Source organism: Anolis sagrei, chromosome X (assembly GCF_037176765.1).
Source record: "Anolis sagrei isolate rAnoSag1 chromosome X, rAnoSag1.mat, whole genome shotgun sequence".
Lineage (NCBI taxonomy): Eukaryota > Metazoa > Chordata > Lepidosauria > Squamata > Dactyloidae > Anolis > Anolis sagrei.
This window is the reverse complement of record NC_090034.1, coordinates 100,232,399-100,258,932: the sequence shown is the minus strand read 5'-3', so window position 1 is coordinate 100,258,932 and position 26,534 is coordinate 100,232,399.

Genomic DNA, 26,534 nt, shown 5'->3' with positions numbered 1-26,534 from the left:
TCCCTTCCTACCAACATGGAAGATGTTTAAAAACCATGGCATGTGTTGTAGGAGGGTTTTCGCCTTATCTTCCTTCCTTCCTTCTTTTTCTTCTCTCCCTCTCTCTCTTTCTCTGCAGTTCTATCCATCTTTTGCGAGAGATAGTTTATTTTCCTATAGTAACCCTGACACTAATTGTCTTCCTAAATAAACCGGCCTGATAAATATTTAACAGGGTGGCAAACGCCTACACGCCAAGCAAAATGAATGCGTTGGGTTTTTGCAGATAGGGGTTAAAAATATCCTTTGCCGATCTCGCTGGGGAAATGGTGTTATTTTTATTTTATTTTTTCATTTATTCCAAAGGGAAGGAGATTCTGCACAGCGTCATGTCTTGCTAACCAAGTAGCTAAAACTGGTTGAAATGTCACTTTTTTCCTTTTGGAAAAGCCAATTGTCACTGTTTTCAAACTTCATTGCAAAGCACGGAAGCAGCAAGAGGCATTCAAATTTGGAGTGTATTGGATATTTGTGCCAAATTTAGTCCAGTGAATGAAAATATATCCTGCATATCAGAGATTTACATTACGATTCATAACAGTAGCACAATTACAGTTAGGAAGTAGCAACGAAAATAATTTTATGGTTGGAAGGTCACCGCAACATGAGGAACTCTTCGTTCATCTGGGGAGGCCCTGCTCTCGCTCCCACCTCCCTCGCAGGCACAATTGGTGGGGACGAGGGAGAGGGCCTTCTCTATGGTGGCCCCCTGACTCTGGAACTCACTCCCCAAGGATATCAGACAAGCCCCCACATTGGCAGTCTTTAGGAGGAGCCTGAAAACGTGGCTGTTCCAGTGTGCCTTCCATGAATAAAGGAAACAATTCCCTGCAAAATACCTTGAGGAGCACTTTAATTACCCGTTGGGTTGTTCTCCACTTTTGGTTTAAAACCCTCCAAATAGATACATCCTCTGTTCATGTCCAGCATTTATTTTTAAAGTTTTAATTATTGCATCTGGCCTAGCCATAGGTTTTTAAATTCTTGTGTGTGATTTATTTTATTTTTTATTTATTGTGTCATCAGCAACCAGACATTTGTATTACATTTTTAACAAAAACAAACAAACAGACAGACAAAGCTCAGAATTTGCAAGCTTGGTAGTTGATTAAATGTCCTTTGACCAGTAGCTGGCCACTTGGATGCCTCTGGTGTTGCCGCAAGGAGGTCCTCCATTGTGCATGTGGCTGGGCTCAGGTTGCATTGCAGCAGGTGGTCAGTAGTTTGCTCTTCTCCACACTCACATGTTGTGGATTACACTTTGTAGCCCCATTTCTTAAGGTTGGCTCTGCATCTCGTGGTGCCAGAGCGCAGTCTGTTCAGCGCCTTCCAAGTCGCCCAGTCTTCTGTGTGCCCAGTGGGGAGTCTCTCATTTGGTATCAGCCATTGATTGAGGTTCTGGGTTTGAGCCTGCCACTTTTGGACTCTTGCTTGCTGGGGTGTTCCAGTGAGTGTCTCTGTAGATCTTAGAAAACTATTTCTTGATTTAAGTTGTTGACGTGCTGACTGATACCCAAACAAGGGATGAGCTGGAGATGTCACTGCCTTGGTCCTTTCACTATTGGCTGCTACTTCCTGGCGGATGTCAGGTGGTGCAATACCGGCTAAGCAGTGTAATTTCTCCAGTGGTGTAGGGCGCAGACACCCCATGATAATGCGGCATGTCTCATTAAGAGCCACATCCACTGTTTTAGCATGGTGAGATGTGTTCCACACTGGGCATGCATACTCAGCAGCAGAGTACATAGCACAAGGGCAGATGTCTTCACTGTGTCTGGTTGTGATCCCCAGGTTGTGCCAGTCAGCTTTCGTATGATATTGTTTCTAGCACCCACTTTTTGCTTGATGTTCAGGCAGTGCTTCTTGTAGGTCAGAGCACGGTCCAGAGTGACTTCCAGGTATTTGGGTGCGCTGCAATGCTCCAGTGGGATTCCTTCCCATGTGATCCTCAGAGCTCGGGATGCTTGTCTGTTCTTAAGGTGAAAAGCACATGTCTGTATTTTAGATGGATTAGGGATCAGCTGGTTTTCCCTGCAATAGGCAGTAAGAGCACATAGAGCTTCAGAGAGCTTCTGTTCAACCATCTCAAAGCTCCCTGCTTGAGCAGTAATGGCACGATTACTGTGTATTATTGTCTGCTTATGAGTTATATTAACTGTATTGTTTATTTTTGTTTATTGATTGTTGTTTTATTACTGCTTGTTGTTTTTGATGTGTTGCTGTGCTTGGCCCCATGTAAGCCACTCCGAGTCCCTTGGGGAGATGGTGGCAGGGTATAAATAAATTATTATTATTAGTAGTAGTAGTAGTATTGTTTTTACGGGGTTGCAGCATTTGGAAGGTTGAGAAACATGGTATTAGCTGAAGATGCCTGCCATAGATGTGGGCAAAATGTCAGGAGAGAATGCTTCTGGAACATGGCCATACAGCCCGGAAAACTCACAACAACCCAGTGATTGCGGCCATGAAAGCCATCAACAATACATGCAATCGAAAGTTAGTAATTCAGTCTCACCCAATGAGAGGAAAGTATAGGTGTATTTGTTGTTGTTTTTAGACTCATAGGTGTTTCATTCCAGACTTGTACAAAACCAGCGTTATTCCTAGATGTCTAGTTTCCGGATGGTTGGGCTTTCTGTTCCTCCTGCTCTATATTCTCCCTTTGCCTTCTCTCTGCACCGCCGACATTTAGCTGTGATTTATTTATCTCCATTCTCTTCCTCCTGTTTGCATTTACTTGTCCCTCCTTTGCGCAGAGGCCACAGGGCCAGGGGAATATTTGCATCTCCCTTCAGTAAATGGTTTCTGCAAGAAAGTCCTGGCACCTTAAATCCAGTTCTTTAACGCCTTTGAAGGAGAAAGAAAAATCTCAAGAGCGAATAAAGGATTTTTTTATTTGGAGTAGCAGAAATACTGGAATTGGGCAAAAGCATCTAGACGCAGCGGATGGAGTAAAGATATTTTCTTCCTTCCTTTGTTCCAACGTATTTTGTGAAATATAAAATAAGTCAGAGAAGGGAAGCTCAGGCTGGATCTACAGTGCCATATAATACAGATTATCAAAGTAGATAATCCACATTATCTACTTTGAACTGGATTATATGAATCCACATTGCCATATAATCCTGTTGAAAGCAGATTCCAGTAATCCGGATTTTGTACGACAGTGTAGATCAGTGGTTCTTGACCCCTTAATACAGTTCCTCAATTTGTGGTGACCCCCAATCATAACATTATTTTCGTTGCTACTTCATAACTATAATTTTGCTACTGTTGTGAATCATAATGTAAACATGTGATACGCAGGATGTATTTTCATTCGCTAGACCAAATTTGGCACAAATACCCGATACACTCATATTTGAATACTGGTGGGGTTGGGTGGTGGTGGTGTTGATTTTGTCATTTGGGAGTTGTAGTTGCTGGGATTTATAGTTCTCCTACAATCAAAGAGAACTTTGAACTCCAGCAATGATGGAACTGAACCAAACTTGGCACTCCCATAACCAAGAGAAAATACTGGAAGAGTTTGGTGGGCATTACCCTTGAGTTTTGGAGTTATAGTTCACCTACATCCGGAGGACACTGAGGACTCAAACAATGAGGGATCTGGACCAAACTTGGCACGAATACTCAATATGCCCAAATATGAACACTGGTGGAGTTTGGAGAAAATAGATCTTGATATCTGGGACTTTTACTTGCTGGGATTTATAGTTCGCCCACAATCAAAGAGCATTCTGAACCCCACCAACGATAGAATTGGACCAAATTTCCCACACAGAACCCCCATGATCAACAGAAAATATTACTCTCTGGATGTAGGATGAGTTTTGGAGTTATAGTTCACCTACATCCAGAGAGCAATATTTTATGTTGAAGAAGTCTGTGCGCTTTCATTTCAGGCACCAGCATCCTGGGTACCCATCGTGCACAGATGTTCCGATGGCCAAGCAAAGCAATAATGTGACCCATATATTCTTGTGAAATGCCAATTATGCTTGAAATTTCTCTCTGAGTGATACGACAATCTTTCTGAATCAATCTGCCAACCTTTTGCTTGTGAAACTCAGTGGTTGCTGTCACAGGACGTCCAATTCTTTGTTTGTCATGCAAGTCAGATGTTCCCACCTCAACATCTTTAAACTTACTCGCCCAACGATGCACAGTACTCACATCAACACAATCACCATAAACAGCTAGCCTTCTCTGATGAATCTCCTTTGGGGTGACACCTTCTGCTGTCAAGAATTTATTTATTTATTTGACTTTTATACCGCTACTCCCAATTTGGCTCGGAGCGGTATACAGCAGTAGATTAAAACAATACAATTAACTTTAAAATATAATAAAAACAAGAACAGACATAGTCCCGAGTTATTCACCCATCGAAAGCTTGTTGGAAGAGAAAGGTTTTACAGGCTTTCCGAAAAGCAAGCAGGTCTCGGATAGTTTGGGTTTCAACTGGCAAGGCATTCCATAAATAAGGGGCCACAATCGAGAAGGCTCTCTGCCTAGTAGAGGACAGATGATAAGTCTGGATGTTGGGGACGTCAAGCAAATTTTGGTCTTCGGACCGAAGTAATCTCTGGGGTTGGTAGGGGGATAAGCGGAATTCAATGACTGCACATTGCTTAAGTCGCATTGACCGACCGTCTCTGCAGGGTTCCATACTTTGCACTTTAACAACACAACCATTCAATGCTGAGGCTTCCCATCAAAATGGAACTGTAGAGGAGAGTCTACTGAACAAGCCAGTACCTGCCGCATACCAGTACTACCATCCGTTGAGGAGTTACAAAGGTGGAGGCATTACTTTTCATTCAACCCTTCTATATCAGGCATGGGCGAACTTCAGCCCTCCAGGTGTTTTGAACTTCAACTCCCACCATTCATAACAGGCTGTTAGGAATTGTGGGAGTTGAAGTCCTAAACACTTGGAGGGCCGAAGTTTGTCCATGCTTGTTCTATATCCTTCCCATAAGGAAGAAACTGGTCCCATGGAAGACTGAGTATTGGGTTAGGTGTCTTCTTTGGGCTTCCTTTTCTTCTAGTTCTCTTACGCATCTCTTCTTTTTAGTGTCTTCTCTTTCGATTTCTTTGAGAATCCTGGACCCCTCCTTCCTCGCTCCCCCCCCCCTTTCCCTTTGCAGATTTCAAAGTACATGGACTTGTTTGTTTAATTGCCAGCCTGTAACTTCCCATTGCCTTATCAGCCCCGGATCTGAAGGAATTAATTGAGTGTTAACGCATTTTATCTTTGAACAAACGAGGCCCCCAAATCTCTTGCACTAATTGCCTTGGCCTGGCTGAGAGGCGGTAATTATCTCTACATTAGCTGGAAATTTCTCCCCTGACTTCGGAAAAGAGCAAGGAGGGGAGGAGAAAATAACTGTGCAGCAGCAAAAGTGGGGGGAGCAAGGAAATCCAATACATTACTCTATTGAATTTCATATCGAGACAAGCAAGAGCCCTGCTGGACGAGACCAGAACCCCATTTTGTCCAAAATCCCTTTTTACAACCCCATATTCTTGAGAAACCCATTGTTATCATTGTGAAAGTTAATGGGCATTCCATTTCTGGCATATTTTAACTCACAGATAGACTACTCCTGCCTCTGGAGGTTCTACGCATCCTATAATATGTGTAAATAATGGCAATGGGGGGGGGTTGCTTTGAATGATTTAAAGAACTAAATGGAAAATATATCTTTCAGAAGCAGTTGCATTGGCTTTTGGGCAACATATAGAAAATTTGTGCGGAAAATCACACACTGTAATGCAGTGTTTCTCAACATGGGGTTCAGGACCCCTGGGGAGGGTCGCGAGGGGGGTGTCAGAAGAAACGTCAAAGAACATCAGAAAACACAGTTTCTGTTGGGTCATAGGAGCTCTGTGTTGGAGGGAAGTTTGGCCCAATTCTATCACTAGTGAGGTTCAGAATGCTCTTTGATTGTAAGTGAACTATAAACCCCAGCAACTACAACTCCAATATGTCAAGACTTATTTTCCCAAACTTCACCAGGGTTCACATTTGGCCATATTGAGTATTCGTGCCAAGTTTGGTCCAGATTCATCATTGTTTGGTTCAGTTCCATCGGAATTGAACCAAACTTGGCACACATAACTCCCATCACCAACAGAAAACACTGGAAGGGTCTGGTGGACATTGACCTTGAATTTTGGAGTTGTAGTTCATCTACATCTATAGAGCACTGTAAACTACAACTCCAAAACTCAAGGTCAATGTCCACCAGATCCTTCCAGTGTTTTCTGTTGGTGATGGGAGTTCTGTATGCCAAGTCTGGTTCAATTCCAGTATTGGTGGAGTTCAGAATGCTATTTGATTCTAGGCAAACTATAAATCCCGAAATGTCAAGGTCTGTTTTCTCCAAACTTCACCAGTGTTAACAATTGGCCATACTGAGTATCCATGCCAAGTTTGGTCCAGATCCATCATTGATTGAGTCCACAGTGCTCTCTTGATGTAGGTGAATTACAACTCCAAAAGTCAAGAATAATGTTGACCAAACCCTTCCAGTATTATCTTTTGGTCATGGGAGAACTGTGTGCCAAGTTTGGGTCAATTCCATCATTGGTGGAGTTCAGAATGCTCTTTGATTGTAGGTGAACTATAAATCCCAGCAACTACAACTCCCAAATAACAAAATCAATCCAACCCCACCCCCCAACCGGACCAGTATTCAAATTTTAGTGTATCAGTTATTTGTGCCAAATTTAGTCCATATTAGATATTTACATGACGATTCATAACAGAAGCAAAATTACAGTTATGAAGTAGCAACAAAAATAATGTTATGGTTGTCTGTATTCCTTGTCAGTTTCCCATCCAAATAATAACCAGGAATGACCCACATTAGCAGATATTATGGTATTTAGGTCATTTCCTCCTTTACATTGGCTACTGATTTGCTTCTCTGCTCCAAATCCTGATGGAATATCCTTTGAACTGAATCAGATTCTTCCAAACATCCCTAAGTTTGGGGAGGAAGATAACTATTGGGAACTACAACTCCCAAGGTTGTTCTTACCCAAGATGAAGAGGGAAAGAAACACTTGGAATGAGGCTGGACCCATGTGGAGGACCAGCTCTTTCTCGGAAGAGTGTTAAAGAGCCAATGGCTCTGTGAACAAAGGGTTTGTAATGTGTGAATGAGGCCATTTGGGGCCATTTGGCAAAGCAGTCCTGATTTAGCACCTTGTTTGGGGCAAATGACTCTTCCTTCTCATTCCGAACTCTTTGACACTTAGACCTTGTTTGCCAGGGGCTTCGAAAGGGAAGAAGGGGAAGAAGGATACCGGCTTGGATGGAGTCATATTGCAAAGAAATGCATAAAATTCGATGAAGGTATTGAATAGTGCATACATTTTTTCCCTATGCAACGTAAATTCCCTCCCATCTATTACCATTATTGTTTTCATATTTTCTCCCTACTGATCTTATTGTTTTTCCAAGAAAAAGAAAGCATAAGTAAGGTTGCTTCTATACTGTAGAATTAATAATAATAATAATAATAATAATAATAATAATAATAATAGGTAAAGGTTTCCCAGACATTAAGTCCAGTCGTGTCTGACTCTAGAGGTTGGTGCTCATCTCCATTACTAAGCCTAAGAGCCAGCGTTGTCCGTAGACACCTTCAAGGTCATGTGGCCAGCATGACTGCATGGAGCACCATTACCTTCTCACCGGAGTGGTACCTATTGATCTACTCACATTTGAATGTTTTCAAACTACTAGGTTGGCAGAAGCTGGGGCTAACAACAGGAGCTCATGCCCCTCCACAGGTTCGAACCTGTGACCTTTCCAATAATAATAATAATAATAATAATAATAATCCAGAGTAGAAGAGAAAACTGGCGAAAGAAGGCTCTCCATGGACAGTTCCTGGGAAAAATTGAGAGCCAAATTGACAAAGAAAAAACATAGATGTGGCTCACAAATGGAACTCTGAAAAAGGAGACAAAGGAGGGCCTGATTCTGGCAGCCCATGGAAAAATGGAACATGAGCACCTCCCCATGGCCGAAGTGGAGTATTGCCTCCAGGCGCCAGAGATGGAAAAAAGGGGAAGGCCTTTACCTTTCCATTTTTCCATGCATGCCAAGAAAAGCCTGTTATCCATAGATATCTCCGATTGTGTTGCTGGCTTGTCTGCTTATCTGCACGGGGTGCCTTTTTATCTTCCTGCCAAGGCAGTACCTATTGATATACTCACATTGCATGCTTTCGAACTGCTAGGTTGGCAGAAGCTAGAGCTGACAGCTGGGAGCTCACCCCGACTCGCAGCTTCGAACTGTCAACCTTCTTGTCTGTAGCTTTCCTTCAGCTAGCAGTTTAACCTACTTTGCTACCCGTCACCTTAGTTCGCTATTACTTAACTATAGGTGTTCTGGTTTTCCATCTGTGAAATATTGATGGAAATGCCTTTTAACATTTCACAAATGAAATCACAGATATGTAGCTGAGCAACATCAGTGTGTGGCCAGGTATTATTATTACTATTATTATTACAAACATTAATGAAGACTACGACACTAATCTACTGCGTTAAGTTTAGAAATCCTGGAATTTAGGTACTGAGTGTTACCTGTCAAAACCCACCCCACAAAAATGAATGCATTTTGAACTCAGCTTGAAGCAATGGAAGTAAGCTGAGGACAAAGGCGGAAAGTGGAAGGAGGAGAGAAACCGGGACATTTTGAAAGCAGCTGAAAAAATGGGAAGGCAGAGGATTAATTGGGACTTTCCCTGCCAAACTTCAGTACAGTGATAGGGTTTGCAAGAGACGTGATTAGAAAGTATATTTAATTACTATTGATACTGTTAATAATTACACCTATTGACCAATGTTGATTAATCCAGCGCCATTAAAAACATTGCATTTCAATGTATTTGCACATTACCAGTTCCTGAACATAGGTTGAATGGAACGTTGATATAAGTGTGAGATAATTTTGAAATTCAATAGATGAAAGTCTTTTGCTATTTTATTTTCCATTCCTTTAGGCAACAACACAAAAGCAACAGAATAGTTTCGCCAAACAAGGCTCCTTTTTCCTTCTCTGTTCCACTGATGAATTCCAGTCTTACTAAATCGATTAAAGTGAATTAAAATGCCCCTTCAGCAGTCTTGGCAGGTGATTAATATACCATTCAACCTATTAAGGCCTTGTAACTCAAACAATATTAAGAAACTGATGGACTTTGAACATGTGCAGAGTGCCTTTAGTGCAGGCATGCACAACGTTGGGCCCTCCAGGTGTTTTGGACTTCAACTCCCATAATTCCTAACACCCTCCGTCCCTTTGCTTCCCCCCTCAGCTGCTTAAGGATTCCTCCAGGTAGGAAGTACCCAGGCTTTGAAGCTGCAAGGCCATTCAGCTTAAGCAACTGAGGGGGAAAAGGAAGGGGCCTGAGAATGTTAGGAATTATGGGAGTTGAAGTCCAAAACACCTGGAGGACCAAAGTTTGCCCAGCATAGATTGGCTTTGCAGTATTGTTATATACGAGTGATATAACATTATTATATTTATAGATATGGCCGATACAAAGATCTATACCTATTCCAAATGTGTATACACCTTTAACATCTTATAATTCTGGAAAGGTTTTTTGCACACACCCCCCCCCCCCAAAACCCCCCAAAACAAATGTACCTTTCATAAAATTACAAGACACATTTTAATTGAGGTTTACAACTTTGTGCTTCCACAACGTTGCTGTGCAAGGACGATGCTTTGCACGCTTTGCATAAAATCTTAATTTAAGATGGAATTTATAACTCTGATTAAATCGTTATTATAGCATCCATTCTGCATAATAAATGTATTTATTTAGCTTTCAAATAATCCCCCGAGTTACTATGTGCTGGGTGTATACATTCTTGGGATACCGTGTGTGCGTGTATACATCAAGATATATATTAATCCAGGAAATAGTTCTTACTTTGCTTTCGGCATACACTCCATCTCTGCCTTTTTTTTCCTCCTCTTCTTTTGGCATTTTCCTTTAAAAGACATAGTTCTACTATATTCAAATTCCTGCTAAGTCAAAGAAATCCTTTGGTTGTACTTGGACAAGTCACAATCTCTCATCCTCTGAGGAAGGCAATAGCAGCAAACTGCAAGTTGCTTCTGGTGTGAGAGAACCAACTGTCTGCAAGGACATTGCCCAGAGGATGCCTGGATGTTTTACCATACTGGATGAGGGTTCTCTCATGTCCCTGCATGGGAAGCTGGAGCTGACCGATGGGAGCTCACCCTGCTCCTTGGATTCAAACCACCAAGATTTCATCTGAATGGGAGAAAGAACATCTTGAAAGTTGGAGAGTATAGGCAGTATAATTAATTGCTTAAGAACAGACAAGCATCCCGAGCTCTGAGGATTACCTGGGAAGGAATCCCACTGGAGCATTGCAACGCACCCAAGTACCTGGGAGTCACTCTGGACCATTCTCTGACCTACAAGAAGCACTGCCTGAACATCAAACAAAAAGTGGGCGCTAGAAACAACATCATACGAAAGCTGACTGGCACAACCTGGGGATCACAACCAGACACAGTGAAGACATCTGCCCTTGCTCTATGCTACTCTGCTGCTGAGTATGCATGCCCAGTGTGGAACACATCTCACCACACTAAAACAGTAGATGTGGCTCTTAATGAGACATGCCGCATTATCACAGGGTGTCTGTGCCCCACACCACTGGAGAAATTACACTGCTTAGCCGGTATTGCACCACCTGACATCCGCCGGGAAGTAGCAGCCAATAGTGAAAGGACCAAGGCAGAGACATCTCCAGCTCATCCCCTGTTTGGGTATCAGCCAGCACGTCAACGACTTAAATCAAGACATAGTTTTCTTAGATCTACAGAGACACTCGCTGGAACACTCCAGCAAGCGAGAGTCCAAAAGTGGCAGGCCCAAACCCAGCACCTCAATTCATGGGTGATACCAGATGAGAGACTCCCCCCTGGGCACTCAGAAGACTGGGCGACTTGGAAGGCGCTGAACAGACTGCGCTCTGGCACCACGAGATGCAGAGCCAACCTTAAGAAATGGGGCCACAAAGTGGAATCCTCGACATGAGGGTGCGGAGAAGAACAAACCACTGACCACCTGCTGCAATGCACCCTGAGCCCTGCCACATGCACAATGGAGGACCTTCTTGCGGCAACCCCAGAGGCACTCCAAGTGGCCAGATACTGGTCAAAGGACATTTAACCAAATACCAAATTTGCGAAATCTGTGTTTTTTTTCCCCTTTTTCTTTTTAATCTGAGTGTTTGTTTTGCTCTGTTAGAATTGTAATACAATGGTTGCTGATGACACGATAAATAAATAAATAAATAAATAAATAAATTGCTGTGAAAGATTGCTATGTATTCCTTCTCTGGCACTCAGAAAAAGATGGGAAATTACCAATTGGGGATAAAGTCCTGCACTGAGCAGGAGGTTGGACTTGATGGGCTCTAGGGCCCCTTCCCACTGTATTATTTTTTATGGAGCCTCATCTGTTTTATTGGGGGAAATAGGCGTTGTAGTTACTGGCTTCATAAAGAGAAAGTTGTGTTGGGATCCAATTGCAACTTGTTTGGATGGGATTTAGGAAAGAAATGACTTAATGTATTGTCGAAGGCTTTCATGGCCGGAATCACTGGTTGTTGTAGGTTTTTTCGGGCTATATGGCCATGTTCTAGAGGCATTTCTCCTCACGTTTCGCCTGCATCTATGGCAAGCATCCTCACTACCTCTGAGGATGCTTGCCATAGATGCAGGCGAAAAGTCAGGAGAAATGCCTCTAGAACATGGCCATGTAACCCGAAAAAACCTACAACAACCCAGAAATGACTTACGTTGTTACAATCAGAAGTTTATTACGGATTCCATCGTGTTTCCAGATGGAAAACTGGAGAGGGCTCTTCAGCTTTGAATGCTTTTGTAGACAAGAGGATTTGGGCAGGTCTTGCTTGTATGTCAAGAGAGACCTGCTGAGATTCCCTCTTATCCTCAACCATTAAAGGTCAGAAGCACTCTTTGTTTTTTACTTTGGCCACCATAACTTCAGATCCTCCAACATTTAAACATTTTTGTCGTGTCAGGAGCGACTTGAGAAACTGCAAGTTGATTCTGGTGTGAGAATTGGCCATCTGCAAGGATGTTGCCCAGGGGACGCCCGGATGATTTGATGTTCTTATCATCCTTGCGGGAGGCTTCTCTCATGTCCCCGCATGAGGAGCTGGAGCTGATAGAGGGAGCTCATCCGCTTCTCCCCAGATTCGAATCTGCGACCTGTCAGTTTTCAGTCCTGCCAGCACAGGGGTTTAACCCACTGCGCCACTGGGGGCTTCTTTCACAGGTGAATGACATCAAAGTGCAGGGAGGAGGAAGGTGATGAAAAAAACTCATTACAAGACGCTACTTTGCTGGCTTGCAACTCATTAGGTAAAGGTAAAGGTTGTCCCCTGACATTAAGTCCAGTCATGTCTGACTCTAACACCCCAGAATCATGTCTGACTCCGGGGTGTTAGAAATCTCCCTTTCTAAGCCGAAGAGCCGGCATTGTCCATAGACACCTCCAAGGTCATGTGGCCAGCATGACCACATGGAGCACCGTTACCTTCCCGCCGGAGCGGTACCTATTGATCTACTCACATTTGCATGTTTTCGAACTGCTAGGTTGGCAGAAGCTAGGGCTGACAGCGGAAGCTCACGTCGCTCCCTGGAATCGAACCTGCGACCTTTTGGTCAACAAGCTAAGGTCTTGCAAGTCTAAGGAGTTGTGAGTCCTCTCCAACTTTTGGTCTGAAGTTTAACGGAACTTTGCTGAATCTGAATGCAGGGAGACGTTTCAGCACCATGGAAAGTTCTTTTGGGATGTATCATTTTGTCCAATCTTGGGAAATGTTTCCTCTTATCACTTTCTGGAAACATTGACTTGTGTTGGGTCCAATGACCTAAACACAAAGCCAGTCCCTGCTGGAGGAGATCCATTGAATGAATGAAATTTTCCAATTACACTTTGTAACAATATTAGAAACATTTTCTTCTCCCGGGTTGAAAGTGTTATTTCCTGTTTGATTGTCTGGTACTTACTTTAAAAGTATATGGAGCCCCCAGTTTAACAGTGGGTTAAACCCCTGTGCCGGCAGGACTGAAGACTGACAGGTAGCAGGTTCGAATCCGGGGAGAGGCGGATGAGCTCCCTCTGTCAGCTCCAGTTCTTCATGCGGGGACATGAGAGATGCCTCCCACAAGGATGATAAAACATCAAATCATCCGGGCGTCCCCTGGGTGACATCCTTGCAGACAGCCAATTCTCTCACACCAGAAGCAATTTGCAGTTTCTCAGATTGCTCCTGATACAAAAACAAGAACAACTTTAAAAGTAGTTGTTATCCTCCATAAACTTCATTTTTGTGGCTCCCACAAACTAGGTTGAATTGGTTGAGACTTGATGAGACATTGATTGAAAAACTATAGCAACGTGTGCTGCAAGGTGTGCTGTAAAGACAAAGTTTTTGCAGTTTAAAAAACTTTTCCCATGTTTTTTGTGACAGAACCAATTAGGAATAATAATAATAATAATACACTTTATTTATATTGGGACTCCTGGTGGTGCAGCAGGTTAAACCACTGAACTGCTGAACTTGCTGACCAAAAGGTCAACAGTTCAAATCCAGGGAGCAGGGTGAGCTCCCACTGTTAGCCCCAGCTTCTGCCAGGCTTTCCCATGACATTAAGTCCAGTCGTGTCCAACTCTGGGGTGTGGTACTCATCTCCATATCTAAGCTAAAGAGCCAGCATTGTCCGTAGATACCTCCAAGGTCATGTGGCCGGCATGACTGCAAGGAGTGCTGTTATCGCCCCGCGGAGCGGTAGCTGTTTGGTTGTGCATTTAAGTAATCAGATCTAATTGCCAAATAGTCACTGTTAAATGTTGAATATTTTTATATTGTGGAAACGCTATTTTAGACTGTAAGTCGCTCGGAGCACCTTGATGGAGAGCGACTAATTAAGAAATAAAGTGAAGTGAAGTGAAGTGAAGTGAAGCTATTGATCTACTCACATTTGCATGTTTTCAAACTGCTAGGTTGGCAGAAGCTGGGGCTAACAGCGGGTGCTCATGCTCTGCCAGCCTAGCAGTTTGAAAACATGCAAATGTGAGTAAATCAATAGGTACCACTCCAATGGGAAGGTAATGGCACTCCATGCAGTCATGCTGGCAACATAATCTTGGAGGCATCTATGGACAACGCCGGCTCTTCAGCTTAGAAATGGCGATGAGCACTACACCCCAGAGTCGGACACGATTTTGGGTATTAAAGGGAAACCTTTACCTTTAAATACCCATAATCCCAACCCATTTCCTTTCCCAGGTGATTTTAGGTGTAATCCAGAAAGTAACTTTTCCACTGTACCTCAATGTGAAAAAAAATGCTAGCTTTCAACAAACCATTCAAAAAAAGAGAAAGACTTTGTGCAAACTCCAGCTGTTTTGGGAGGGTGGAATAATACTGCTTGAAGTAATTTTCCCCTTGAGTGCCATGGAGAGGTATTGATGGGGGGGAAGAAAAGAAGAAACTCCAGAGAATTGGAAATTAAGCCCTCTTTTTTTTTCTCTCTCTCTCCTTTCCCCACCCCCTGCTCAACATCTTTCTTAAAGCAAATCTCCAGAGGAAGGCCTTTTGGGTATTTTAAGGATTGGATTCCAAAAAGAGAGAGAGAGAGAAAGAGAGAGAGAAAGTCTTGGTATTGGATAATAAAAGTTCAAAGGCTCCTGTCTTTAGTATGGTAAATAGATCATGCAGAGGAATAATCACCTTCCTCGGAGAACAAGGCCACTTTGGGGGGAGCGAAGGAGAGCAGGGGAGGGGATGGAGTTTCATGATCGAACATGTTCCCCATCATGAGATATCTCTGACCTTCGCTCCTCTTTCCTCCTTCCTGGTCTTAAGCGCATTTACTTTGAACTAAGTCCCATTGATTTCAATTATCATGTATTTATTTCGCCAGAGCCTCGGGTGTAATGGGGCGAAGGAGTGAGAGAGGAACATTAGGGGAAGGTGGACAACTTGGGGGGGGGGGGGGGAATGGTTGGAGTGTCGGATCTGGGTTCGAATCCCTACACAGCCATGGCCACACATGAGGTACCGTTGGCAAATCAGCCTCAAGATCGTTGGTGGGGTCCAGAATGCTCTTTGATTGTAGGTGAACTATAAATCCCAGCAGCTACAACTTCCACATGACAAAGTCTATTTGCTCCAAACTCTACCAGTGTTCACATTTGACCAGAGGACGGCGACTAAAATGATAAAGGGTCTGGAGAACAAGCCCTATGAGGAGCGGCTTAAGGAGCTGGGCATGTTTAGCCTGAAGAAGAGAAGGCTGAGAGGGGATATGATAGCCATGTATAAATATGTGAGAGGAAGCCACAGGGAGGAGTGAGCAAGCTTGTTTTCTGCTTCCTTGGAGACTAGGACGCAATGGAACAATGGCTTCAAACTACAAGAGATGAGATTCCATCTGAACATGAGGAAGAACTTCCTGATTGTGAGAGCCGTTCAGCAGTAGAACTCTCTGCCCCGGAGTGTGGTGGAGGCTCCTTCTTTGGAAGCTTTTAAACAGAGGCCGGTTGGCCATCTGTCAGGGGTGATTTGAATGCAATATTCCAGCTTCTTGGCAGAATGGGGTTTGGACTGGATGGTCCATGAGGTCTCTTCCAACTCTTTGATTCTATGATTCTATATTGAGTATCCGTGTCAACTTTGGTCCAGATCCCTCATTGTTTGAGTCCATAGTGCCCTCCAGATGTATGTGAACTACAACTCCAAAACTCAAGGTCAATGCCTACAAAACCCTTCCAGTATTTTTTGTTGGTCATGGGAGTTCTGTGTGTCAAGTTTGACCCAAGTCCATCGTTGGTGGGGTTCAGAATGCTCTTTGATTGTAGGTGAACTATAAATCCCAGCAACTACAATTCCCATATGATAAAATTAATCCCTCCCTCAACCCCACCATTATTCAAATGTGGGTGTATCGGGGGGCGTATTGTTTGAGTCCATAGTGCCCTTGAGATGTACGTGAACTATAACTCCCTGTATGCCGCTCCAGTTATTAACCTGGCCACCTCTACAACTCCAAAACTCAAGGTCAATGCCCACAAAACCCATCCAGTATTTTCTGCTGGTCATGGGAGTTCTGTGTCCCAAGTTTGGTTCAATTCCATAGTTGCTGGAGTTCAGAATGCTCTCTGATTATAGGTGAACTATAAATCCCAGCAACTACAACTCCCAAATGACAACATCAACCCCCCCTCCACCCCACCAGTATTCAAATTTGAGCGTATTGGGTATTTGTGCCAAAGTTGGTCCAATGAATGAAAATACATTCTGCGTATCAGATATTTACATTACGATTCATAATAGTAGCAAAATCACAGTTATGAAATAGCAATGAAAATAATTTTACGTTTGGGGGTCCCACAACATGAGGAACTGTATTAAGGGGTTAGGACGGTTGAGAACTATTGAACCAAAGGTTTAGTTGAGGGATGAGTTGGTTCCACCTTCAGTTCAAACGATAGGGAACGAAAGCAACAAAAAATAAACTCCTTTTAGCCCTCGCCGCTCAACCCAAGCCTCCGCCTTTGCTAATTAAGTGGGAGGTGATGTTACACCGCTGGCATTATGTCAAGGAGGCACCTACACTGAGATCTTGGCAATATGCAAATATGTCGAAAACATCGACTTCGATCAATTCATTAAATTGGGTAAAGGCCGGGGATTAATTGGCTAAAATGGTTTAATGACTAGGGCAGATCAGACCCTTGAAGCAATCAGCAGAGATGACAATACGGGGTTGAAAATAGAGAAATGAAAGGAGATGCTTGCACATCTTGTCTCCAAACAGAAGGGAGCAAGGGCCCTATAATTTTGGGAATAGAGCTACAGGGGCAAGAGGGCAGAATGAGGACACAGCCATGCCTAATTATAATTCTTACCCTTCAAATAAGATTTTTGCGCCCCCAAATTTCCACCTTGACAGAAGTAATCCCCATTAATGGATAATTCCCCTTAATCTTCTGTTATCCCATGTTCAGCTTCACTTTAAATGGGGTTTATATGTCTGAGGAATAATGTCTAGGGTGGGAGAAAGAACTTTTGTCTGTTCTAGGCAAGTATGAATGTTGCAATTGGTCTTGAATGGCATTGCAGCTTCAATGCCTGGCTGGTTGCTGCCTGGGGGAATTCTTTGTTGGGAGGTGTTGGCTGGCCCCTGATTGTTTCCTGCCTGGAATCCCCATTTGAAAGTTGAGAAACACTGCTGTAGACCACTGGTTGTAAGGCCAACTAAGGACAGCTTCAATATGCCCAAATGTGTAGTTGCTGGGATTTTTAGTTCACCTACAATCAAGGACCATTCTGAGTTTGGGAATTGTAGTTCTCCTGCATCCAGAGAGCACTGTGGACTCAAACAATGATGAATCTGGACCAAACTTGGCACAAATATTCAATATGCCCAGATGTGAACATTGGTGGAGTTTGGGGGAAATGGACTTTGACATTTGGAAGTTGTAGTTGCTGTGATTTATAGTTCACCTACAATCAAAGAGTATGTCGAACCCCATCAACAATAGAATTGGACCAAACTTCTCATACAGAACTCCCATGACCAGCAGAAAATACTGTTTTCTGATGGTCTTTGGGGACCCCTCTGACACCCCCCTAGGCTCCCAACCCCCAGGTTGAGAAACACTGCTTTAGTTGGTTAATGCATCCAACCACCAATTAAACTTTGCAGCAATTCTATTATGTCTGCAAATGCATGTATTTTATTCTACTGCAATCTTTGGTTCATCAACCTTGTTTGTCTGTGTCTGGTGGCATCTTCCCTACATTCCAAGTCTGGATTATATGCAATGCCTTTATAGAATCGTAGAATCATAGAGTTGGAAGAGACCTCCTGGGCCATCCAGCCTCCCACAAGGATGGTAAAACATAAAAACAGCCTGGTGTCCCCTAGGCAACCTCCTTGCAGATGGCCAATTCTCAAACAGCAGAAGCAACTTGCAGTTTCTCAAGTCGCTCCTGACACAAAATAAAAGGTGTTAGCTGGCCCTGATTGTCAGATGCATTCATTTATTTATTTGCGGTATTTATATCCTGCCCTCCTCAACCCTGAAGGGGACTCAGGGCAGTTCACAGTGTTCAATGTATTGTTGAAGGCTTTCATGGCCGGAATCACTGGGTTGTTGTAGGTTTTTTCGGGCTATATGGCCATGGTCCAGAGGCATTCTCTCCTGACGTTTCGCCTGCATCTATGGCAAGCACCCTTAGAGGTAATGAGGTCTGTTGGAACTAGGAAAAAGGGTTTATATATCTGTGGAATGACCAAAGGACTCTTGTCTGCTGGAGCTAGGTGTGAATGTTTCAACTGACCACATTGATTAGCATATAATGGCTTGACAGTGCCTAGAGCAAACTTTTCTTGAGAGGTGATTAGATGTCCTTATTTGTTTCACAAGTTCACAGTGTTGGCAACAATTCAATGTCATTAATAAAGTACAGTATAAAACATCAAAATTGACCCTCTCCTAATAAAACATTAAACATTATTAAATATTATAAAATTACATATCACACAAGCCATTGAAATGCACAATTTCAACAGAATGGAGGAAACCATGAAAATGAACAAAATCTGGCTAACAGTATTAAAACCCCCAAAATCAGGACAGTAAAGGCTAGCTAACACTTCCTAACAAAGGATTCCCCCCAAGCAGGAAGCATCCAGGCTTTGAAGCTGCAAGGCCATTCGATGCTAATCAACCTGGCCAATTGCAACATTCACATTTAAATAATAATAAAAAATGGAATAAAATTGAGCTGAATTTGAATGGATGTTTCGCCAATGACAACAATTTTTGCCCTGCAAAGACAAAATAGCTACTTTGCCTTCCATGCACTTAGCTTTTTGAACCAGGCCAAATAATCCTTGAAAAATGCCATTCTCTGTGCTTTTTTTACTTTCATTTTCGAGCCCATCACTTCCAGTTACATATGGAAATGTATAACGTTCCCCCTCCGAATCATAAACTTTACAAAAATGGAAATTACGGCCATAAACCTTTGCCAAAAAGCCACTCTTGGAGGCTGTTAGCCTTTAAAGGTTTCTGTAGCTTGAACAACCTTCCTGCGCTTTTAACCAATTCATCAACTAATTTGCCAGTTCAAATAAATATTACATTATCTCTAGTGATCCTTTAAGGGTGATTTATGATCCCCGGTGGGTTGGTGGAGACCTTGATGATCCGGAGGGATCTTCGGGTTCTTCAGGAAAATATTATGGAAAGGAAAGACCAGAGAAGGGTCCAGAAAGGCATGGACTCTGTTTATCGTATTTATGCAAACACAATGGATCCCTTTGCAACCGATTTGGAAATTTCCATTCTTCATTTACAAGGAGAATAAACACTATCAGGACCTCACTACCTCTGAGGATGCTTGCCATAGATGCAGGCGAAACGTCAGGAGAGAATGCCTCTAGACCATGGCCATATAGCCTGGAAAAACCTACAACAACCCAACGCTTGTCTGTTTGAGGTAGGTGTTAATGTTTCAATTGGCCACCTTGATTAGCATTCAATGGCCCAGTAGTTTCAAGGTCTGGCTTCTGACTGCCTGGGGGAGTCCTTTGTTGGGAGGTGATTAGCTAGTCCTGATTGTTTCTTGTCTGGAATTCCCTGTTTTGAGTGTTTTTCTTTACTGCCCTGGGGTCTCGGGGGGGGGGGGGGGAGGGGTCACAAGGGGGTATCAGAGGGGTCACTAAAGACCATCAGAAAGTACAATATTTTCTGTTGGTCATGGGGGTTCTGTGTGCCAAGTTTGGCCCAATTCTACCATTGGCAAGGATCAGATTGCTCTTTGAGTGTAGGTGAACTATAAATCCCTGCAACTACAATTCACAAATGTCAAGGTCTATTTTCCCCAAACTCCACCAGTGTTCACATTTGGGCATATTGAGTATTTGTGCCAAGTTTAGTCCAGATTCATCATTGTTTGAGTCCACAGTGCTCTTTAGATGTAGGTGAACTACAACTCTAAAACTCAAGGTCAATGCCCACCAAACCCTTACAGTACTTTCTCTTGGTCATGGGAGTGCCAAGTTTGGTTCAATTCCATCATTGGTGGAGTTTAGAATGCTCTTTGATTGTAGGTGAACTGTAAATCTCTGCAACTACAACTCACAAACGCCAAGAGCTAGTTTCCGCAAACTTCACCAGTGTTCACATTTTGGCAAATTGAAAATTTGTGCCAAGTTTGGTCCAGATGCATCATTAAGTCTACAGTGATTTCTGGATGTAGGTGAACTACATCTCCAAAATTCAAGGTCAATGCCCACCAAACCCTTCCAGTCATGGTAGTGCCAAGTTTGGTTCAATTCCATCATTTGTGGAGTTCAGAATGCTCTTTGATTGTAGATGAACTATAAATCCCAGCAGCTACAACTCCCAAATGTCAGTGTCTCTTTTCCCCAGACTCCACCAGTGTTCCCATTTGGGCATATTGAGTATTCATGCCAATTTTGGTCCAGATCCATCATCGTTTGAGTCCATAGCGCTCTCTGGATGTAGGTGAACTACAACTCTAAAACTCAAGGTCAATGCCCACCAAACCATTACAGTCATGGCAATGCCAAGTTTGATTAAATTCCATTGCTGTTGGAGTTCAGAATGTTCTTTGATTGTAGGTGAACTATAAATCCCAGCAACTACAACTCCCAAATATCAATGTCTCTTTTCCCCAAACTCCACCAGTATTCACATTTGGGCATATTGAATATTTGTGCGAACCACAAAATTATTTTCGTTGCTACTTCACAACTGTAATTGTGCTACTGTTATGAATCATAATGTAACTATTGATATACAGGATGTATTTTCATTCACTGGACCAAATTTGGCACAAATAATTGATATGTCCAAATTTGAATAATTGTGGAGTTGGGGAGGGATTGATTTTGTTATTTGGGAGTTGTAGTTGCTGGGATTTATAGTTTACCTACAATCAAAGAGCATTCTGAACTCCACCAACTATGGAATTGAACCAAACTTGGCACACAGAACTCCTATTTACCAACAGAAAATAATGGAAGGGTCTGGTGGGCATTGGCCTTGAGTTTGGCAGTTGTAGTTCACCTACATCCAGACAGCACTGTGGACTCAAACAATGATGGATCTGGACCAAACCAGGCATGAATACTCAATATGGTCAAATGTGAACACTGGTGGAGTTTGGGGAAAATAGACCTTGATACTTGGGAGTTGTAGTTGCTGGGATTTATAGTTCACCTACAATCAAAGAGCATTCTGAACTCCACCGACAATAGAATTGGACCAAATTTCCCACACAGAACCCCCATGACCAACAGAAAATATTGTGTTTTCTGTTGGTCTTTGGCGACCCCTCTGACACCCCCTCATGATCCCCAGATTGAGGAACACTGGTTTGGAGGATTCACTTTTGTTCTTGTTACTTGAGATCAACTTGACTGACTTATGGCAACTCTATGAGCTTGAGAGTTCAGTGGTTACCCCTAAATGGCTCCAAGAGCAAATCAGGCCTGAAGTCTCCTTGGAAGCCAACACAACTACATTAGGGCCATTACATTTTGGGCATCTCATGAGAAGAGAAGGTTCAAGAGTTGCGAAGGAGGAAGGCAGGAGAAAAAGGCCACGTTCCCAATGGATAGACTCAAATTGAAGAAACCACATCTGGTTTTGATTTGTAAACACTGAGTAGGACTGTGGATGATAGGATGGCTTCAAGGTCTCTCTTTCATGGACTCCTCTGAAGTCAAAACCAGTTGGGTTGCTGTGAGTTTTCCGGGATGTATGGCCATGTTCCAGAAGCATTCTCTCCTGATATTTCACCCACATCTATGGCAGGCTTTTTCAGAAGTTGTGAGGTCTGTTGGAAACTAGGCAAGTGGGGTTTATATATATGTGGAATGTCCAAAGTGGGAGAAAGAACTCTTGTCTTAAGTGGCTCTTAAGGGGGGGGGGGGGGGATGAACGGGACTGAGGCTGTTAGGAATTGTGGGAGTTGAAGTCCAAAACACACGGAGGGGCCAAGTTTGCCTGGAAGAGTTCCTTTTTGGAGTACAAACTGTGAAAGGGGGAAAACGTGACCCCGCCAATAAAATTCCACCCCAGGCCATGACAAACCTTCTTTGGAACTGCCTAATTAATTGGATAGGATTCCTCTTTTAATCCGCCGCGTAGTTTGAAATCTATTAATCTAATTTATTAATTGATGGAACCGTTACAGATTGAATCAAATAGAATATATCAACAGCTCATGCGGTCGCCACGTTTGCAGCATGACTTTTGCCCCTTTTGCCGCAAACAGCAGAAGCCTGATTGACAGAAAAATGACCGGCCTAGCTATTCCTTCCCATCGAGTGACTTTGGGCAGGTCACACTCTCTCAGCCTCAAAGGACGCCCATGGCAAACCTCTTTGGGATGGAGAAAAAAGAGTTTTTTCTCCCACTCTGGGCATTGCACAGATGTATAAACTTCACTTGCCTAGTTTCCAACAGACTTCACAACCTCTGAGGATGCCTGCCAGAGATGCAGGTGAAATGTCAGGAGAGAATGCTTCTGGAACATGGCCAAAACATCCCAAGAATCATAGAGTTGGAAGAGCCTGTATGGGCCATCTAGTCCAACCTGCTGCTATGCAGGAACAACACAATCAAAACAATCCCGACAGATGGCCATCCAGCCTTTGTTTAAAAACCTCCAAAAAGGAGCTTCCACTTCACTCTGAGGCAGTGAGTTCCACTGCTGAACATCTCTTTCTTGGAATGTTATTTTGTTCTTGTTGTAATTTTGCTGATGGTGCTTGTTGTTTATGTTCTGGTTTTATTTTGCTGTAACATGTTGTCCGAGCTTGACCCCATGTAAGCCGCTCTGAGTCCTCATTGGGGAGATGGTGGTGGGGTATAAATAAAGATTATTATTATTATTACTATTATTATTATTATTATTATTCTGCCATCTCTCACCCCAAAGAGGACTCAAAGTGGCTTATGACATGGCAGTATTCAGTGCCGCATATACAATCAGATAAAAAGCAATACATCATATCCCAAAATGCAATAAAAACATATAAACAACCGTACAACTAATCAAAAGCCATGATACCAAATCCAAGTGTCATCATTTCCGTTGCCAATTCTCTATTGCAGTGGTTCTTGACCTTCCTAATTCTACTTTTGTAATCTTGCTACTGTTATGAATCGTAATGTAAGTATCTGAGATGCAGGATGTATTTTCATTCCCTAGACGAAATTTGGCACAAATACCCAATATTCCCTAATTTGAATACTGGTGGTGTGTGTGTGTGTGGGGGGGGGGGGGGGGTTTGATTGCGTCAGAGTTTGTCCCAAGCCTAGTCTACACTGACCATATTAAGCATGCTGCAAGTTGCTTCTGGAGTGAGGGAATCAGCCGTCTACGAAGACGATGCCTAGGGGACGCCCGGATGTCTTGCAATCCTGCGAGGAGGCTTCTCTCATGACTGTGCTCTGACCTACAAGAAGCATTGCTTGAATATCAAGCAAAAAGTGGGCGCTAGAAATAATATACAAAAGCTGACTGGCACAACCTGGGGATCACAACCAGACACAATGAAGACATCTGCCCTTGCGCTATGCTACGCTGCTGCTGAGTATGCATGCCCAGTGTGGAATTGCACCACCTGACATCCGCCAGGAAGTAGCAGCCAATAGTGAAAGGACCAAGGCAGAGACATCTCCAGATCATCACCTGTTTGGGTATCAGCCAGCACGTGAATGTCTTAAATCAAGAAATAGTTTTCTAAGATCTACAGAGACACTCGTTGGAACACCTCAGCAAGCGAGAGTCCAAAAGTGGCAGGCTTAAACCCAGAACCTCAATCAATGGCTGATACCCAATGAGAGACCCCCCCCCCCCCCCTGGGCACACAGAAGACTGGGTGACTTGGAAGGCACTGAACAGACTGCGCTCTGGCACCACGAGATGCAGAGCCAACCTTAAGAAATGGGGCCACAAATTGGAATCCTCGACATGCGAGTGTGGAGAAGAGCAAACCACTGAACACCTGCTTCAATGCAACCTGAGTCCTGCTACATGCACAATGGAGGACCTCCTTGCGGCAACACCAGCAGCACTCCAAGTAGCCAGATACTGGTCAAAGGACATTTAATCAACTACCAAGCTTTCAAATTCTGTGCTTTGTCTGTTTGTTTTTGTTAAAAATGTAATACAAATGTCTGGTTGCTGATGACACGATAAATAAATATATAAATAATCATCATAATAACAATAACAATAATAATTGTTTTTAGTGTTAGCCACTTTGGATCTGCATTATATGGATCTAGACCAGACCTGGGCAAACTTTGGTCCTCCAGGTGTTTTGGACTTCAACTCTCATAATTCCTAACAGCCTACTGGCTGTTAGGAATTGTGGGAGTTGAAGTCCAAAACACATGGAGGACCAAAGTTTGCCCAGGCCTGGTGTACACTGACCATATAATAAAGTTCCAAATTAGAATAATAGAATAATAGAATCATAGAGTTGGAAGAGATCTCATGGGCCATCCAGTCCAACCCCCTGCCAAGAAGCAGGAATGTTGCATTCAAATCACCCCTGACAGATGGCCATCCAGCCTCTGTTTAAAAGCTTCCAAAGAAGGAGCCTCCACCACACTCTGGGGCAGAGAGTTCCACTGCTGAACGGCTCTCACAGTCAGGAAGTTCTTCCTCATGTTCAGATGGAATCTCCTCTCTTGTAGTTTGAAGCCATTGTTCCGCATCCTAATCTCCAGGGAAGCAGAAAACAAGCTTGCTCCCTCCTCCCTGTGGCTTCCTCTCACATATTTATACATGGCTATCATATCTCCTCTCAGCCTTCTCTTCTTCAGGCTAAACATGCCCAGCTCCTTAAGCCGCTCCTCATAGGACTTGTTCTCCAGACCCTTGATCATTTTAGTCGCCCTCCTCTGGACACATTCCAGCTTGTCAATATCTCTCTTGAATTGTGGTGCTCGGAATTGGACACACTATTCCAGGTGTGGTCTAACCAAAGCAGAATAGAGGGGTAGCATTACTTCCCTAGATCTAGACCAGTGGTTCTCAACCTTGGGTCCCCAGATGTTTTTGGCCTTCAACTCCCAGAAATCGCAAAAACTGGTAAACTGGCTGGGATTTCTGGGAGTTGTAGGCCAAAAACATCTGGGGACCCCATTTTGAGAACCACTGATCTAGACACTATGCTCCTATTGATGCAGGCCAAAATCCCATTGGCTTTTTTTGCTGCCACATCCCATTGTTGGCTCATGTTTAACTTGTTGTCCACAAGGACTCCAAGATCTTTTTCACACGTACTGCTCTCGAGCCAGGCATCATTTATTTATTTGCTATACTTGTATACCGCCGTTTCTCAGCCTAGCCGGCGACTCAACGCGGTTTACAACAACTTATAACAAACAACAGTATACAGTTTAAAAAGCATAAATACATAATCCACAATACATATATCAATAAACAATCCAATACATCTCTTGACTAAAAACGTGATCCAGTTTCGTCGTCCAAATTGCCAGTCCTTCAATCATTACACTTATTGCACTGGGTTAACCGAACGCCTGCTCGAACATCCAGGTTTTTAGTCTTTTCCGGAATACCATCAATGAGGGGGCTGATCTTACCTCCATGGGAAGGGCGTTCCAAAGCCGCGGGGCCACCACAGAAAAGGCCCTGTCTCATCCCCCATTCTGCATTATATGACGGAGATCCAGCCTAAGAGATGCTCAACCTGTATCCTTTATTGGTCTCCCATCCAAGTACCAACCCGGGGTGACCCAGCTTAGCAGATGGGCTCTGTTGCCTTTGTGGTATTTAGGCCATTCTACCTTTTTACATTGACTCGATTGGGAGTGGGAACAAAGCAAAGTGTATGGCAGAAGAAGGAGGCGTAGAGATGCCTTGAACCCCCTTCTCTTTTTCAGCCCAGGAATGAATTATTGGATCAAGCCAAAAGAGGAGGCGGCAGCGGCGGGGAAGCAGAGAAAAGATTTCTTTTAACTGAAAATTGTATGTAACGAGAGGTCATAAATGTGAGCGCTGCACCTTTAAATTCACAGCTGCCATGCCGTAAATATATTTTACGTGGTGGGGCATTTCAAAGGCGGCATTCCTGGCATGTTTTCTGGCCTATAATGGAAGGGCTGCTTTAACACACCAACATAAACACTCCGGGTCCTGTTGATTTTATGGACTAGCAGCGCTGGTAATTTATGATAAAGTATCCCAGCTCTAGGCAGCTCTGGATGGCTTTCGAAAGGGGGGACATGTTGCCTTGAATAGGAAAGGGGGAGAAAAAAGCAGGGGAGATAAAAGGGGGGCGAGAGTACAAAGGC